Source organism: Oncorhynchus mykiss, chromosome 25 (assembly GCF_013265735.2).
Source record: "Oncorhynchus mykiss isolate Arlee chromosome 25, USDA_OmykA_1.1, whole genome shotgun sequence".
Taxonomy (NCBI): domain Eukaryota; kingdom Metazoa; phylum Chordata; class Actinopteri; order Salmoniformes; family Salmonidae; genus Oncorhynchus; species Oncorhynchus mykiss.
This window is the reverse complement of record NC_048589.1, coordinates 888,301-908,318: the sequence shown is the minus strand read 5'-3', so window position 1 is coordinate 908,318 and position 20,018 is coordinate 888,301.

Below are 20,018 nucleotides of genomic sequence, written 5' to 3'. Positions count from 1 at the left end.
TGAAATTTAAGGCTTTCAAGAACTGCAATATGAACAGATTGTTTAAGGTGTGCCTTCAAGATTGCTTTTTTAGACACATACCTTGTCACAGGAATTGCCTGTGACAATTCCTGTGTGTTTTGTTAAGAGTAGGCCTACTCACCAAAACATGACAACCTACAAGAGTATAGCTACATTGAGTGAAAAACCACAGCACACCATATCGACCTTTAGGCCATGTCCAAGATACAGTCTCTATTTGATGCAATACATTACATTTACACTCAGGGCAAGCCCATACCAGTCATCCTGGGGCAAGAAACAAAGGATGAAAAGGTAGAAGAGGTGCAATACAGAGGTGAAGCAGGTTAACTATACCGGTGATGAAACAGTTCTGCATGAGTTACAAATAGCCATCAACTTGAACGCCGAGCTCCAGACATTACATGGGGATGGACATAGGTGCCAGGCATCCCTCTATATGTCTTGAAGATGTGAACAAGTACCCCTAGCGGTATGATGTCAATTGTAGCCTAGTTTCACCTTTGACTAGTGAGGAATCCCAAATCTGTGGCTGAATTTTGCTTTTAGTTTAGGTATTAAATGGGAGATCCTCAAATTAATCTGACAGTAATATTTGATCAAGGTACCGTATTTAAATATACAGCACATTGAGATGTCCTCAACTCTTTTCCCATGCAGTGTATATTCTTGCCTGTAGAGTCTGCGTCGTTGATTTCAATTCTAGTGAAGATTACTTAAATTGCTTGCCAAGTAATGGATTCAAAGCCTGTATCAGATGCAGAATAAATATTTCTTAGTTATCCAGTAACAGTATGCATTATCAGACTTGGAAGTGGGTGTGCACACATGCCCTTGTAACATGGGGAATGCACCATAAATAACTTTTCCTATAGCCAATAACCCATTTTTTTTATATGCAAGGTGAGGATCTAAACATAAGTTTCTATCAGGGAGTGGAGCATGGGAATAACCAGTCAGAGAAACAAAAATATGGGCTTTATTCACAATTCTGAAGAAACTCAATGATTGTTATCAGACGGAAACTCTCATGGCTTTGCATTTAATACTCTGTCAACAGAAAATGTTTACAGCTCATTATCATAGATCAGCATCACCACAGACAAGTATTCAATCTCAATGCATCAGGTAGTTTCAATCAGAATTAAACAACATACCTAGCGAGGTACACCATGGGAGAAGGACAACCAGTGGCTACGGGCACATTTGCCACAAACATACTCACAATCCATTCTCATCATCAATTTGGTCTTGTTCACAGCCATCCGCCCAAGGCACGCCAGCCTGTACACAGTAAGAGAGATCCCTGAATAGGCATAAACAGCAAAGCTTGTATACATGGGCATGGCAGCCACGCCCCTAATTGACTGTTGAAGGAATTGTATTCCTCTATTTTAATTCCCAATTCAAATTAAACACTCTGTCAATTCATAAGAATTTGTAGGACCCTTATTTTAAGTAACAGCCTTTATTCAAGAGAGTACTGAGTACACACACATTTTACCACAGGTTATAAACTGAAAATGACGTCAGCGTTTTCTAAATGTTCTGTCTCTTCTTGACACTGGTAGAAAGGCTCTATAGCTCTCAAGCCTTCCCTCCTCACCTAGAGCCAAGGTCAGTCAGTGTACATAAGAATTCTAGTCAGTCTGGAGATATAGTTAATTCATTTGTACCAAGGAACAGACCGTCATTGTTCTAAACTCTTGACCACATTCACACACACATTATTTTCAGTACTGGGATCAAGAAAGAAAACTCATACATATACAGTAACATTTAGTATTCTGATTAGTACATATACAGTAACATAATATTATTCTGATTAGTACATCCTGATTGAAATGTATACATAATTAGTCATTATAGATAACAAATTCCCTTAACATTGACAATCACAGACACCTGGTGCTGAAAGAGGGTGCAACTTCTTCAGTTTCACCCTGTTACACCCTCGCTCACTGCATATGTGTGTGTCCTGCTATCTCTGTGTGTTCCTATCTGCACAGAAAGTGGGGGAGGGGAGGGACATGAATTCAGAGCGGCCAAGACAGATGTGATTATTGTTGTAGTCGCTTCACAGAGCATGAAGCATTGCATGTGTCAGAAAATACAAACGGTATGGAACCATTGGATTCCATTCTACACAGTAATGAATTATAGTGTCCACTGGACTGTAGGAAACATACGCACACTGTAGTGAGTTTTAAGTCATAAGGTGAAAATGAAATGCATGTCACATGATAGTTGTTGTGAGGTTGAAGTCAGACATCTCTGTCATAATCCAACCCCCACACTCTTAGAAAAAAGGTGCTATCTAGAACCTAAAAGGGTTATTTGGCTGTCCCCTTAGGAGAGCCCTTTGAAGAACCATTTTTGGTTCCAGGTAGAAGAACCCTTTTGAGTTCAATGTAGAACCCTTTATGCAGAGGGTTCTATATGGAACCAAAAATGGCTCTTCTATGGGGAACCCTTTTGGAACCCTTTTTTCTAAGAGTGCACTGTTCATGATTACCAGCTAATTTCTTCATCAAATTCTGTGAAATTGGCAGAACCGTGACCAAAACATGATTCAATCTTTAGAGTTCTTCAGAAAATACCCAGGACTATGTGCTGTACCCTATTCTTTTTCAAGAAATCTTGTGCTCCATACTCCAGAATATGTGTGGTCGTTGCTATCCAAACTATAGTTTCCCAACTGTTTATTGACCCTCAGTTGTATGCACACTGAAGTTATGCGTTGTAGGTAACCAGCCTCACTGCTGAAAGCCTGGCTTAGTGTATGGCCTCTAATCCACACCTCAATGACATCATCATCCAGCTCAGTTGGCCTAAATGGGGAGAGTGAATTCAGCCAGTGATGGGTAAGGTGTGTGTGTGTGTATGCACTCCCACATGTATGTGTGTGAGTTCATTTGTGCGCATGTTGAGCACAGGGGCGGAGAACTCTATGATGTTATTGGCTGACTAGATGTACTCCACTGATCCACAGAAGCCCAGCCCAGAAGTAGGACTTAGCTATGAAGGTCAAGACGATGAGACGTGGTGAACAGCAGATACACATTGAAGTTACCCAGTTAAAATAATTGTGCATTGTATGTAGGATGTTGGCACTCAAAGGGAGATACAGTAGTTGCTATAATTGCCCCTGAGAGATGAATACAGTTTATTCAGTTTAATTGTATTGAATATGACTTCTCAGTACTGTGATTACAGCCAAATCACAACAGCATTTAGTGCTTTGAACTTCTTGCTATTTCACATTTGTGATTTGGAGAGAACATCAACCCTGTTAGCACATACACAGTCAGAGCCAGACGCATGCCAGTGTGGCGTGCTGTGTCTTTGACTACATACCAAATGACACCCTATTCAGTACTGATCAAAATAAGTACACTACTAAGGCTGCGTTTACACAGGCAGCTCAATTCACTAGTTAATATTTTGACTGATCAGATACTCTGAAAAAGACCTGATATGAAAATATCTGATGTGATTGGTCAAAAGACCAATTAGTGGGTGAAGAAAAGTTTTCACCCACTAATTTTTCTTTAAAGACTCAGCTTCAAAGTTGACTTTCAGAATAGCCTAATAACTGTGTTTGATAACTAAGTTTCACACCCATATTGTAACGGTTTTCCTCCTCTTCTGAGGAGGAGTAGGAAAGATCGGACCAATGCGCAGCGTGGTAAGTGTCCATATTTTAATGAAATAACCGAACACTTAATACACAAGAACAAGAGAAATAAATGAAAACCGAAACAGTTCTGTATGGTAAAACACAGACACAGAAAACAACTTCCCACAACCCATAGTGGGAAAACAGGCTGCCAAAGTATGGTTCTCAATCAGAGACAACGATCGACAGCTGCCTTTGATTGGGAACTATACCAGGCCAAACACAGAAATACATAACCTAGAATACACAACATAGAATGCCCACCCCAACTCACGCCCTGACCAAACTAAAACAGAGACATAAAAAGGAACTAAGGTCAGGAACGTGACACAGATCTTGATTTGATTGGTGATTTACTGAATCTAACTTTAAGTAGCTCCATTTACAGTAAACAGTATGTCTACTGTATACATTAAATGGCCAATATGAGGTTCGAACAATACCAACGCTGGGACACCACCACTGTTTTGCTAAATAGCTGAGAGATGGGTCTTGAGAACCACTCTCAAATTCATGGTGCTCTACAGTATTTGTTTACAATTACATTGTTTACAAACAAAGGAGTAAAACAAGCTAATATTTTGTGTTCTGGTGGGGTACGGCAGTTGAAATAAACTCATGAGACATTTATAATTTATATTCTCCAAGTATCAATGTGTATATATCATTGATTTATATGTCGAAAAATGGATGTAGCAGGCTGCATTTCATTATTGTTGGCGCTAGAGGTGGAGCAGGTAATTGGCCTACCTATCCACAGCCTCTTCAGGATTATCGTCTATTTCCATCCCAGGTTCCTCCTTGTCCATCTGCCTGTGGCTGCATCTCAGTGGGGACACTCTTCGGCTGCATCTCAATAGGGCCACTCTTCGGCTGCATCTCAATAGTCTTAATAGCAATTTCCTGTTCTCGTCTCTTCATCCCTTCTCCTTCATCTCCACTTATTAAAAAATCCAAAGCAGATAAAAGCTATATGGTGGATCCCTACAATTAACTTTTTGTATTGTTACGGGGAATTGGCATCCTCCTGTCCAATTTCTATCCCATCATCGGAGATTTTAAAAAGTAGAGGAGAAAAATAAGCTATTGAGATACAGCCGAGGACTGTTGTGACAAAGAGCTCAGTGAGAGAGTGAGAGAGAGAGAGAACCAGCAGGAGACGGGAAGCTCTGTTTGAAGCCTCCGTGATGAGAACAATCGCTCCCCCAAAACAGATTTGCTTAACCTTGAGTTAGAGAGAACAATGTTTTACTACATAGTCAAACTGTTGGCAGCAGTAGCCATTTTGTTGGTGTTGGTAATAACCACCCGAATCAGGGACAGACACCATGATAGTGAGATAGTAGTAAGATAGTACATTTTAGTAATTTTAAATATGCACACAATGCAATTATAGACTGTGACAAAAGACTAAGCCAGAACAAGGGCTATGACCCAGATTCATAAATCATAAGAATCTTAGCTTCTATGATGAGGCACTATATGTGTACACACAGTACAGGGACAATGTTGCTGTGCTGAAGCTGTGACATTAGAATAGAACTGATAGAATGAAATCAATAAGAATAAAATGTTCTTATTGATTTCCTCTGTTCCCAGTCCCTCTGTTTGTGACACGAGGCACTGTGCTGTGTAATGATACTGGCTGGTAATGTTGTGATATTGTCTGGTCATGTTGTGATATTGTCTGGTCATGTTATAATACTGGCTAGTCATGTTGTGATATTGGCTGGTCATGTTTTGATACTGGCTGGTCATGTTTTGATATTGGCTGGTCATGTTTTGATACTGGCTGGTCATGTTTTGATACTGGCTGGTCATGTTTTGATAGTGGCTGGTCATGTTTTGATATTGGCTGGTCATGTTTTGATACTGGCTGGTCATGTTTTGATACTGGCTGGTCATGTTTTGATACTGGCTGGTCATGTTGTGATATTGGCTGGTCATGTTGTGATACTGGCTGGTCATGTTTTGATACTGGCTGGTCATGTGATATTGGCAGGTCATGTGATAACGGCAGGTCATGTGATATTAGCAGGTCATGCAATGATAATGGCTTGTCATATAGTGTGGCAGGAATGATGCTGGCTGGTTATGTTATGATACTGGCTGGTCATGTTATGATAGTGGCTGGTCATGTTGTGATATTGGCAGGTCATGTATGATAATGATATGATAATGGCTGGTCATATAGTGTGACAGGAATGACACTGGATGGTCATATTGTGATATTACACTGTAAAAAAATATGTTGATTTGATTCAACGTACCATTGTAAGGCAACCAGCTGAAATAGGATTGTGAGTTTGGCCAACAAATTTTTTCTTCAGCAAACTCACAATTCTATTGCAGCTGGTTGCCTTACAATTTTACATTGAATCAAAATATTTGTAAAAAAAATACAGTGTAGCTGGTCATGTTATGATTCTGGCCGGCCATGTTGTATGATAGTTCCACCAGTCACATGCCACTACTATTATAGATAAGGAAGACAGCTTTAGTGCAGCTTTAGTCTTTAAATCCATCAGCCTTACACAATATTCATCTCATATCTCTGAATCTGTATATATCTGATGGGGAGGTTCTATCTATGGAATAAAGCCATTTTTGAAAAAGTATATATTTTCCGATTACAACCAAATTACAACCAACATATTAATTTTGTTGTAGTATTAAACATTAAAAGTAACAGTGAGCAATTTCAATTTCAATTTAGCTTGTGGGTGGATGAACACAAAACATGAGAGTGACTGTACAACTGAACATTAACAGTCCATCATCACATACTGTGACTTCTGTGTTTATGTAGGGCATGATATTTTGCTTGCCGATATTCCACAGTGGCAATTATTCTGGGTGATGATTTAAGTATTTATTTTGTTGCTGACGCTAGGTGGTGAGATTTACTGCAAACAGGGCTTGCTGTCACGTTCTGATCATAGTTCTGTTATTTTATTCTTTTTTTTAGTATGGTCGGGGCGTGAGTTGGGGTGGGCGGTCTATGTTTGTTTTTCTATGTTGTATTTTGTGTTCGGCCTAGTATGTTTCTCAATTCGAGGCAGGTGTCGTTAGTTGTCTCTGATTGAGAATCATACTTAGGTAGCCTTGGTTTCACTGTTGGTTTGTGGGTGTCTGTTTCCTTGTCAGTGTTTGTCGCCACACGGTACTGTTTCGTTTCTTCACGGTTCTTTTGTTATTTTTGTATTCAGTGTTCAGTGCTTTCTTTGATTAAAGTTATGGACACTTACCACGCTGCATCTTGGTCCGATCCTTACTCCTCTTCAGACGAAGATGAGATCTGCTGTTACAGAAACACCCACCACAAGAGGACAAAGCAGCGTGGTAACGGGCAGCAGCAGCGGCCGAAAACACAAGACTCCTGGGCTTGGGAGGAGATTTTGGACGGCAAGGGACCCTGGGCACAAGCAGGGGAATATCGCCGCCCTAAAGCAGAGCTGGAGGAAATCCGTTGCAGAAACATAGACTGCCCACCCCAACTCACGCCCTGACCATACTATAACAAAGAATATAATAACAGAACAATGGTCAGAACGTGACACTTGCCTAGGGCAATATGGATCCAGTCGTGAAGAGATTTAGGTAGGCTCAGGATTCAATTTTCAAAAGAGGCGAAATATAGTAATCTGAATAACATTCATAGCAAATGTGCCATTCTTCATTGGAGAATGTACCATTAGGCGTCTCCACATGATTTCCATAGGCATTGAAAACAATGCAATGCACTGTCTTTCAAGTCTGTTCTGGACTATTTGATTCTTATTCTAAACGTTTCAGTCATAATAGTGAAGCAATAGTAATAGTAATAGTAATAGTAATAGTGATTGTAAGTGTTGGGTTAATTCTGTTTTTTTAATCCCTTTATGTACACTGCTCAAACAAAAATTAAAGGTAACACTTAAACAACACAATGTAATCCACGTCAATCACACTTCTGTGAAATCATACTGTACACTTAGGAAGCAACACTGATTGACAATACATTTCACATGCTGTTGTGCAAATGGAATAGACCACAGGTGGAAATTATAGGCAATTAGCAAGACACCCCCCAAAAAGGAGTGGTTCTGCAGGTGGTGACCACAGACCACTTCTCAGTTCCTATGCTTCCTGGCTGATGTTTTGGTCACTTTTGAATGCTGGCAGTGCTTTCACTCTAGTGGTAGCATGAGACGGAGTCTACAACCCACACAAGTGGTTCAGGTAGTGCAGCTAATCCAGGATGGCACATCAATGCGAGCAGTGGCAAGAAGGTTTGCTGTGTCTGTCAGCGTAATGTCCAGAGCATGGAGGCACTACGAGGAGACAGGCCAGTACATCAGGAGATGTGGAGGAGGCCGTAGGAGGGCAACAACCCAGCAGCAGGACCGCTACCTCCACCTTTGTGCAATGAGGAGCAGGAGGAGCACTGCCAGAGCCCTGCAAAATTACCTCCAGCAGGCCACAAATGTGCATGTGTCTGCTCAAATAGTCAGAAACAGACTCCATGGGGGTGGTATGAGGGCCCGACGTCCACAGGTGGGGGTTGTGCTTACAGCCCAACACTGTGCAGGACGTTTGGCATTTGCCAGAGAACACCAAGATTGGCAAATTCACCACTGGCGCCCTGTGCTCTTCACAGATGAAAGCAGTTTCACACTGAGCACATGTGACAGATGTGACAGAGTCTGGAGACGCCGTGGAGAACGTTCTGCTGCCTGCAACATCCTCCAGCATGACCGGTTTGGCGGTGGGTCAGTCATGGTGTGGGGTGGCATTTCTTTGGGGGGACGCACAGCCCTCCATGTGCTCGCCAGAGGTAGCCTGACTGCCATTAGGTACCGAGATGAGATCCTCAGACCCCTTGTGAGACCAAATGCTGGTGTGGTTGGCCCTGGGATCCTCCTAATGCAAGACAATGCTAGACCTCATGTGGCTGGAGTGTGTCAGCTGTTCCTGCAAGAGGAAGGCATTGATGCTATGGACTGGCCCGCCCGTTCCCCTGACCTGAATCCAATTGAGCACATCTGGGACATCATGTCTCGCTCCATCCACCAACGCCACGTTGCACCACAGACTGTCCAGGAGTTGGCGGATGCTTTAGTCCAGGTCTGGGAGGAAATCCCTCAGGAGACCATCCACCACCTCATCAGGAGCATGCCCAGGCATTGTAGGGAGGTCATACAGGCACGTGGGGGCCACACACACTACTGAGCCTCATTTTGACTTGTTTTAAGGACATTACATCAAAGTTGTATCAGCCTGTAGTGTGGTTTTCCACTTTAATTTTGAGTGTGACTCCAAATCCAGACCTCCATGGGTTGATAAATTTGATTTCCATTGATCATTTTTGTGTGATTTTATTGTCAGCACATTCAACTATGTAAAGAAAAAAGTATTTAATAAGAATATTTCATTCATTCAGATCTAGGATGTGTTATTTTAGTGTTCCCTTTATTTTTTTGAGCAGTGTAGTTCATTCTTCTATCCATCATTGGTATACATAGAGTGTTCTGTACTCAGTGTCTTGTAATAGTGTCTTGTGATTATACCTGGCCTGTATTGTGCTTTATGCATATTGTGGCACAGAAAGAGGCTATTTTCTCCAATATACACACGCACGTATGCATGTGCGCATACACACACACTTCTCTCCACCACTATTTCCACTCTCCCATCCACAGGTCAGAACATTATGAAGAAAAGAGGTGCTGACCTGTTGTCACCAACCTTATTATTTTCACACTATCCAACTCTCACAGTCAGATGAGCCAGCTCTATTCTGAGGCTCATGTGCTGGTGTGCTGCCCAGACCACTGATTAGCCCTATATGAACCTTGGCCCTCTCTTATCACTCATGAATAAGCACTTGGGGAAAACCCATCAGACTGACTAAAATCATTTAGGCTGCCTTTCTCTGACACATTTGTGCCCTAAGATCTGCAAACAGCACACTGTTTGACTAAGACGAGAGGGGTGTGTTGGTGTGACAAACCCCAATAACACCCTAACACTTGGAGAAAAACAAATCACACAAAGGCAGACCATTTTGGCAGCAAACAACCATCTTTTTTCCCCAACTCATTTGGAACACATATTGAGTGCCCTCAGATCTCTCCAAAACAGACAAATTGGGATTTACCCCAATATTTGACTATGGCTTTGGGGACCTATTTGTGTGTCCCATTGGAGTGATCATCCCCCAGGCAGATGGTAGATCAGATCTTATAGAGGGATTAATCCTCTAGGATACCCATAACTCTTTTGATTGTGGCTTTAATCCTGGCCCACTGGCAGACTGGCAGGTCCTCTGTAATACTGCCGCAAAGCTGCTGTGAGGTTTAAGATGTGCTTCTGTTTCCAGCGGGGCAATGGAATGCATATCTGGAGAAAGCAGTGGTATCAAAGAAATAGAATGACTAGAGCAGACATTCCCATTCAAGTCAACGTTGAATGTTCTAGTAATTATATTACAATGACTGGGATATCTTCCACAGAGCAGCATGAATGGATGGAAGCACGCTTCAGGTTAAGTTCCCTGTGAAGGGTTCCTCCGGTCACTGATGGTGGGTTGTTGTGTGTAGTGTGCTGTCTACCAGTACCTACCCCCTGAGGCCTGAGTATGTGTCTGACTGTGAGTGTGTGCTGGACCGCAGCCAGGGGCGGTGGAGAACAATGAGATTAGTGGGAGGGGGACGGGGTGAGGTAGAAGAGCCCTCCTCCAGCTGCCACCCGCGGGAGGCCCCTGCCTCACGCCCCTCATCCAACCCCCGTATTGCCGCACCCTCTCCAGCCCTAATCTAGAGCTCCAATCTCCCCTCATACAGATTCCAATCTGAGTGTATTCCAATTTAAACCACAGTGAGGCTTTTCTCAGATAATAGTCTTGTGTTTTTCAACTGAGGGCATCTAAAGGAAAGGAATATTATTTGTTTTTTTACCTTTATTTAACTAGGCAAGTCAGTTAACCTTTCTGATCTCCCCATCCCGGATCCGGGTTCGTGAATACAGACTCAAGCTCATTACCATAACGCAACGTTAACTATTCATGAAAATCGCAAATGAAATGAAATAAATATGCCATCTCTCAAGCTTAGCCTTTTGTTAACAACACTGTCATCTCAGATTTTCAAAATATGCTTCTCAACCATTGCAAAACAAGCATTTGTGTAACAGTATTGATGGCTAACGTAGCATTTAGCATTAGCATTCAGCTGGCAACATTTACACAAAAAAACAGAAAAGCATTCAAAAAAATCATTTACCTTTGAAGAACTTCAGATGTTTTCAATGAGGAGACTCTCAGATAGCAAATGTTCAGTTTTTCCTGAAAGATTATTTGTTTAGGACAAATCGCTCCATTTTCTGCGTCACGTTTAGCTATGAAAAAACCCCTGTATCCAGGATTGTGTAAATCTATCAGCAAGCTCATTAGCATAACACAACGTTAACTATTTATGAAAATCGCAAATGAAATGAAATAAATATGCCATCTCTCAAGCTTAGCCTTTTGTAAACAACACTGTCATCTCAGATTTTCAAAATATGCTTCTCAACCATAGGAAAACAATCATTTGTGTAAAAGTAGCTAGCTAGAGTTAGCATTTCGCGTTAGCATTTAGCGTTAGCATTAGCGTTAGCATCCAGCACGCAACATTAACAAAAACATAAAAGCCTTCAAATAAAATCATTTACCTTTGAAGAACTTCTGATGTTTTCAATGAGGATACTCTCAGTTAGATAGCAGATGCTCAGTTTTTCCAAAAAGATTCCTTGTGTATTAGAAATAGCTCCGTTTTATACATCACATTTGGCTACCAAAAAAAATCCATACATTCAGTCCTCAAAACGCAAACTTTTTTCCAAATTAACTCCATAATATCGACTGAAAACATGGCAAACGTTTTTTAGAATCAAGCCTCAAGGTGTTTTTCACATATCTCTTCATTGATACATCGTTCTTGGACACATGCTTTCTCTCCTGAATCCCAGGAGAAAATGACCGCACCTGAAGATTACGCACAAATTTAGACAAAGGACACCGGGCGGACCTCTGGAAAATGTAGTCTCTTATGGCCAATCTTCCAATGATATGCCTACAAATACGTCACAATGCTGCTAAGACCTTGGGCGAACGACAGAAAGTGTAGGCTCATTCCTTGCGCAATCACAGCCATATAAGGAGAGAATGGAAAACAGAGCTTCAGAAATTCTGCTAATTCCTGGGTGATGCATCATCTTGGTTTCGCCTGTAGAATGAGTTCTGGGGCACTTACAGACAAAATCTTTGCAGATTCTGAAACTTCAGAGTGTTTTCTTTCCAAAACTGTCAAGAATATGCATAGTCGAGCATCTTTTCGTGACAAAATATCGCGCTTAAAACGGGAACGTTTTTTATCCAAAAATGAAATAGCGCCCCTAGAGCTCTAAGAGGTTAAGAACAAATTATTTTTTTCAATGACAGCCTAGGAACAGTGGGTTAACTGCTTTGTTCAGGGGCAGAACGACAGATTTTTACCTTGTCAGCTCGGGGATTCGATCTTGCAACCTTTCGCCAACGCCAGTCCAACGCTCTAACCTCTAGGCGAGCTGCCGCCCCATAACTAGCCCTTTCATAAATCAATCATAACATTGGTATTATAATTTTTTTTGGTGTGTGCAAATTTGTATTACATACCACTATTCCAGGAGAAAAACAGATCAATATGAATTTGAACAGACAGATAAACACGTTTTTAAAGGGATCCCCATCATTCATATTTACTATGATGCAGAAAGAATTTCAAGGACAAGTGAAAGCAGAACTGCAACATTGTGATACAGACAGACATATTCCAGTAATGTTTTCACTGTCTCTGATTTAGAAGCATTACAAAGGAGAGCCTTGTCTGCTCCTGTAGGTCACCAGAAAATAGGAGTCTTAGGGGGCCTTCATGCTGTTGTGTAATAGGCTAGCTAGATGGAACAGCGCTGACTGCAGTACAATCCTCTGAGGGGAAATAGAGGAGAACGCTCCACCACCAGTACCCACCTGGGATTACCCTAACTCAGCTGGTCTGTAGGAATCAGTAGGAAAGCCTCTAACACATCACCGCCATGCTCTGAGACAAAGCGGTCTAGGTTGAAACAGATCTGAAATCTGCCTTAACAAATCATTGCCATGCTCCAAGACAAAGCAATCCAGGTTGAAGCAGACCTGAGATCTGTCCTTTCTTGCAAAAATCATAATTTGTTGTGTTTTTGCCTTGTTACCTTTCATGAGCCAGAACAGAGCGAGGAGTGTTTGAAAATAAGTAAATATAGACCACAGAGTTATCTTTATGCATATTTTTTTCTTTCCATCCTGCGCCAGGCGCATGAATAATTGAAAGAGGTTTTCCACCATGATAGCTCCAGTCAGAAGACACACAGTAAAAACGAAGAGGCCGTTTCTCTCTTTCCCTCCCTCCCTCCCTCCCTCCCTCCCTCCCTCCCTCCCTCCCTCCCTCCCTCCCTCCCTCCCTCCCTCCCTCCCTCCACTATTTCTCTCCCCCTCTTCGTCTTCTTTGACAATTACACTGTCTGCTTTAAGACAGAAGGCTGAGAATAATAATGTTTAGGTTCAACACTGATTGTGTTCAAACGCCTTCTTGTTTAGCTTCTTGGGATGATAGAGCGGGAAGATTTTCTTAACGTTTATTTGTCAAGGACCATGTACAACATGCCATTTCACCAAATTTAGCTAGATAGGTAATTTTCATCTGTACTCCCTGGGCAGAAAAAATAAGAAGAAGAGAGTAGCTTGGGCCAAGAAACACGAACAATGGACATTGGTGGAAATCTGAAATTTGTCCTTTGGTCTGATGGGTCCGAATTTGAGATTTGTGAAATGCAGAGTACGTGAACAGATGATCTTTGCATGTGTGGTTCCCACCGTGAAGCATGGAGGAGGAGGTGTGATGTTGTGGGGGAGCTTTGCTGGTGACACTGTCTGTGATTTATTTAGAGTTCAAGGCACACTTAACCAGGATTGCTACCACAGCATTCTGCAGTGATACGCTGCAGTTTGGGTTTGTTCTGGTTTGGACTTAGTAGGACTATCATTTGTTTTTCAAAAGGACACTGACCGAACACACCTCCAGGCTGTGTAAGGGCTATTTGACCAGGAAGGAGAGTGATGGAGCACTGCATCAGATGACCTGGCCTCAACAATCACCCGACCTCAACCCAATTGACATGGTTTGGGATGAGTTGGACCACAGAATGAAGGAAAAGCAGCCAACAAGTGCTCAGCATATGTGGGAACTCCTTCAAGACTGTTGTAAAAGCATTCCAGGTGAAGTTGGTTGAGAGAATGCCAAAAGTGTGCAAAGCTGTCATTAAGGCAAAGGGTGGCTGCTTTGATATTTGATAAAAGAGTAAAAAATAAAGAAAAACCCTTGAATGAGTGTTTCAACTGTTGACTGGTACTATATATATATATATATATATATATATATATATATATATATATATATATATATATACATACAGTGGGGCAAAAAAGTATTTAGTCAGCCACCAATTGTGCAAGTTCTCCCACTTAAAAAGATGAGAGATGCCTGTAATTTTCATCATAGTTACACTTCAACTATGACAGACAAAATGAGATGAAAAAATACAGAAAATCACATTGTAGGATTTTTAATGAATTTATTTGCAAATTATGGTGGAAAATAAGTATTTGGTCAATAACAAAAGTTTCTCAATACTTTGTTATATACCGTTTGTTGGCAATGACAGAGGTCAAGCGTTTTCTGTAAGTCTTCACAAGAAATTCACACACTGTTGCTGGTATTTTGGCCCATTCCTCCATGCAGATCTCCTCTAGAGCAGTGATGTTTTGGGGCTGTTGCTGGGCAACACGGACTTTCAACTCCCTTCAAAGATTTTCTATGGGGTTGAGATCTGGAGACTGGCTAGGCCACTCCAGGACCTTGAAATGCTTCTTACGAAGCCACTCCTTCGTTGCCCAGGCGGTGTGTTTGGGATCATTGTCATGCTGAAAGACCCAGCCACGTTTCATCTTCAATGCCCTTGCTGATGGAAGGAGATTTTCACTCAAAATCTCACGATACATGGCCCCATTCATTATTTCCTTTACACGGATCAGTCGTCCTGGTCCCTTTGCAGAAAAACAGCCCCAAAGCATGATGTTTCCACCCCATGCTTCACAGTAGGTATGGTGTTCTTTGGATGCAACTCAGCATTCTTTGTCCGCCAAACACCATGAGTTGAGTTTTTACCAAAAAGTTATATTTTGGTTTCATCTGACCATATAACACCATATAACATTCTCCCAATCTTCTTCTGGATCATCTCTCTCATCAGCTCTCTAGCAAACTTCAGACGGAACTGGACATGTGCTGGCTTAAGCAGGGGGACACGTCTGGCACTGCAGGATTTGAGTCCCTGGCGGCATAGTGTGTTACTGATGGTAGGCTTTGTTACTTTGGTCCCAGCTCTTTGCATGTCATTCACTAGGTCCCCCCGTGTGGTTCTGGGATTTTTGCTCACCGTTCTTGTGATCATTTTGACCCCACGGGGTGAGATCTTGCTTGGAGCCCCAGATCGAGGGAGATTATCAGTGGTCTTGTATGTCTTCCATTTCCTAATAATTGCTGCCACAGTTACATTTATTCAAACCAAGCTGCTTACCTATTGCAGATTCAGTCTTCCCAGCCTGGTGCAGGTTTAAAATTTTGTTTCTGGTGTCCTTTGACAGCTCTTTGGTCTTGGCCATAGTGGAGTTCGGAGTGTGACTGTTTGAGGTTGTGGACAGGTATACTGATAACAAGTTCAAACAGGTGCCATTAATACAGGTAAGAAGTGGAGGACAGAGGAGCCTCTTAAAGAAGAAGTTACAGGTCTGTGAGAGCCAGAAATCTTGCTTGTTTGTAGGTGACCAAATACTTATTTTCCACCTTAATTTGCAACTAAATTCATAAAAATCCTACAATGTGATTTTCGGGATTTGGGGAGAACTTGCACAATTGGTGGCTGACTAAATACTTTTTTGCCCCACTGTATATATAGATACACCGTACAAAAGTTTGGGTCATGTAGAAATGTCCTTGTTTTTGAAAGAAAAGCTACTTTTTTTGTCTATTGAAGTAATATCAAGTTGATCAGAAATACATTGTAGACATTGTTAATGTTGTAAATGACTATTGTAGCTGGAAACAGCAGATTATTTTTTATGTAATATCTACATAGGCGTACAGCAACCATCACTCCTGTGTTTCAATGGCACGTTGTGTTAGCTAATCCAAGTTTATCATTATAAAAGGCTAATTGATCATTAGAAAACCCTTTTGCAATTATGTTAGCACAGCTGAAAACTGTTGTCTGATTAAAGAAGCAATACAACTGGCCTTCTTTAGACTAGTTGAGTATTTGGAGCATCAGCATTTGTGGGTACGGTTACAGGCTCAAAATGGCCAGAAACAAAGAACTTTCTTCTGAAAACCATCAGTCTATTCTTGTTCTGAGAAATGAAGACAATTCCACGCTAGAAATTGCCCAGAAACTGAAGATCTCGTACAACTCCATGTACTACTCCCTTCACAGAACAGCACAAACTGGCTCTAACCAGAATAGAAAGAGGAGTGGGAGAACCCGGTGCACAACTGAGTAAAAGGACAAGTACATTAGAATGTCTAGTTTGAGAAACAGACGCCTCACAAGTCCTCAACTGGAAGCCTCATTAAATAGTACCCGTAAAACACCAGTCTCAACGTCAACAGTGAAGAGGCAACTCCGGGATGCTGGCCTTCTGGGCCTTCTTTTGCCCATCTTAACCTTTTCTTTTTATTGGCCAGCCAGAGATATGGCTTTTTCTTTGCAACTCTGCCTAGAAGGCCAACATCCTGGACTATTTAATGAAGCTGCCAGTTGAGGACTTGTGAGGCGTCAATAGTCATTGACAGTAGTATTTACAACATTAACAATGTCTACACTGTATTTCTGATCAATTTGATGTTATTTTAATGGACAAAAAAATTTGCCAAATTTAGTGGACCTAAACTGAGTTGAGCAGCCCCCTCTGGTTGAAGCTCTTGTTGTCCTGGTATTGTCCTTGCAATATGTAGCAAACTGTTTAAGATGTGGTGGGGCAAGGTCATGAGTGATCTTAAACAGCAGAGAAGTGTCATCAAGGCATAAGAAGCTATCAAAGCTCAGTAGGTATTATGTCTTTGTGATATTGCAGTGGTGATAAGTGTTTGTTTTTTGTCCAACACTTTCAGAGTTTGTTTACAAAGCTTTCCGAGTGGTTTCATTGCTGTGATACTAGCATTTGACCAGGTTGTGACACAGTACGAGAGATGGGACAGAACCATTGAGTGCATGTACAGTTTACCACATCTGCTGACATTTGGTTTCAGATAAATTAGAAATTCACCAGGTTGTGTTTTGCTGTTCCATGCACTTTTTAATAGTTTTTTTGAAGGAAAGGTTAGAGTCAATCATTATTCCTAAGTATTTAACATGTGAAACCACCTCAATCCTCTGTTCCTTTACAGTTCCCTCGGGCTGATGGGTCTCACTGTTCCTGATGGAGAAATACATGCAGAGATTGTAGACAGTTTTTGTTATGTTCAATTTTAGACATGAGTGGTCCAACCAGTCATCTATTTTGTCCATTGGTGCTGTAAGTTTACTAGCAGCCTGTTGCTTTGTCTTGGCATGGACATAGAAGACTGTGTCGTTGGCATGCATCTGCATTTTGATCTCGGGACATACATCATTTATGTATACATGAATACTTGAAAGAGGTGTTCCACCATGACAGTTCCAGTCAGATGACCCACAGTCTCTTTCAATTTTCCCTCCATTTCTCTCCTTCTCATCCTCTTCTATCACTTATTTGATGGCTGCTGAAAACCCCCAGTCAAAATCAAGAGGCAGTTTTTCCCTCCCTCCCTCCCTCCCTCCCTCTCTCTGTCTCCCCCTCTTCGTCTTATTTGATGATTACACTGTCTGCTTTAAGACAGATAAGGCTGAGAATAATAATGTTTCGCTTCAACACTGATTGTGCTCAACCTTGTTTAGCATCTTGTTTAGCTTCTTGGGATGATAGAGCAGGAAAATGTGATGTCGCATTGTTTTGTGACTTTGTGGTCCAAGTCCTTCTCTGCCCCAGTCTGACTCCAGGGCCAAATGTTGCAGATAAACATGTCTTGAATAGGGTTGACATTATTCAATGTTCTGCTTGTTAGAGGGGCATGTTTGTTCTACAACATATGTGAAGTTGTTGAAGTGTAGACTGGGTCAAATCAAATCAAAGTTTATTTGCTGTGTACACAGATGTTAAGGCAAGTGGAGGGAACTGCTTTTGTGTCTAGCTATAGAAGTGCAGTAAATATCTAACAGTACAATAATAATACACAAATAATCCCAAGAAAAAAAGAAGAAACAAGAGATTAAGTAATATCAGAATGAGCAATATCAGAACGAGCAATGTCAGAGTGCTGATATAAATGTGGTTTGTATAGACAGTATGGACAATATACACTGCTCAAAAAAATAAAGGGAACACTAAAATAACACATCCTAGATCTGAATGAATGAAATATTCTTATTAAATACTTTTTTCTTTACATAGTTGAATGTGCTGACAACAAAATCACACAAAAATTATCAATGGAAATCAAATTTATCAACCCATGGAGGTCTGGATTTGGAGTCACACTCAAAATTAAAGTGGAAAACCACACTACAGGCTGATCCAACTTCGATGTAATGTCCTTAAAACAAGTCAAAATGAGGCTCAGTAGTGTGTGTGGCCTCCACGTGCCTGTATGACCTCCCTACAATGCCTGTGCATGCTCCTGATGAGGTGGCGGATGGTTTCCTGAGGGATCTCCTCTCAGACCTGGACTAAATCATCCGCCAACTCCTGGACAGTCTGTGGTGCAACGTGGCATTGGTGGATGGAGCGAGACATGATGTCCCAGATGTGCTCAATTGGATTCAGGTCAGGGGAACGGGCGGGCCAGTCCATAGCATCAATGCCTTCCTCTTGCAGGAACAGCTGACACACTCCAGCCACATGAGGTCTAGCATTGTCTTGCATTAGGAGGATCCCAGGGCCAACCGCACCAGCATATGGTCTCACAATGGGTCTGAGGATCTCATCTCGGTACCTAATGGCAGTCAGGCTACCTCTGGCGAGCACATGGAGGGCTGTGCGTCCCCCCAAAGAAATGCCACCCCACACCATGACTGACCCACCGCCAAACCAGTCATGCTGGAGGATGATGCAGGCAGCAGAACGTTCCCCACGGCATCTCCAGACTGTCACGTTTGTCACATGTGCTCAGTGTGAACCTGCTTTCATCTGTGAAGAGCACAGGGAGCCAGTGGCGAATTTGCCAAACATCCTGCACGGTGTTGGGCTGTAAGCACAACCCCCACCTGTGGACGTCGGGCCCTCATACCACCCTCACGGAGTCTGTTTCTGACCATTTGAGCAGAAACATGCACATTTGTGGCCTGCTGGAGGTCATTTTGCAGGGCTTTGGCAGTGCTCCTCCTGCTCCACCTTGCACAAAGACGGAGGTAGCGGTCCTGCTGCTGGGTTGTTGCCCTCCTACGGCCTCCTCCACGTCTCCTGATGTACTGGCCTGTCTCCTCGTAGTGCCTCCAAGCTCTGGACACTACGCTGACAGACACAGCAAACCTTCTTGCCACAGCCATCCTGGATTAGCTGCACTACCTGAACCACTTGTGTGGGTTGTAGACTCCGTCTCATGCTACCACTAGAGTGAAAGCACCGCCAGCATTCAAAACTGACCAAAACATCTGCCAAGAAGCATAGGAACTGAGAAGTGGTCTGTGGTCACCACCTGCAGAACCACTCCTTTATTGGGGGTGTCTTGCTAATTGTCTATAATTTCCACCTGTTGTCTATTCCATTTGCACAACAGCATGTGAAATTTATTGTCAATCAGTGTTGCTTCCTAAGTGTACAGTATGATTTCACAGAAGTGTGATTGACATGGAGTTACATTGTGTTGTTTAAGTGTTCCCTTTATTGTTTTGAGCAGTGTATAAGTAGGAAAAAGGTATGTACAGCTATAGTTATGTAGGATGATGGCTCACTGTTCTGCAACAGAAACCCATTTTCTTTGCTCGTCTCAGCATCCCTCTAATCTCTTCTGTGTTCCCTCTCTCTGTTATTTTTCTCCTGAATGGATTTGATTCCTCTCTTCTCTTGGATTCCTCTCCTCTCTTTGAGACTGAGAAAGAGCTTTATTCTATATATATTTATTAATTTCTGTGCGGTTTCTCTCATATCAGT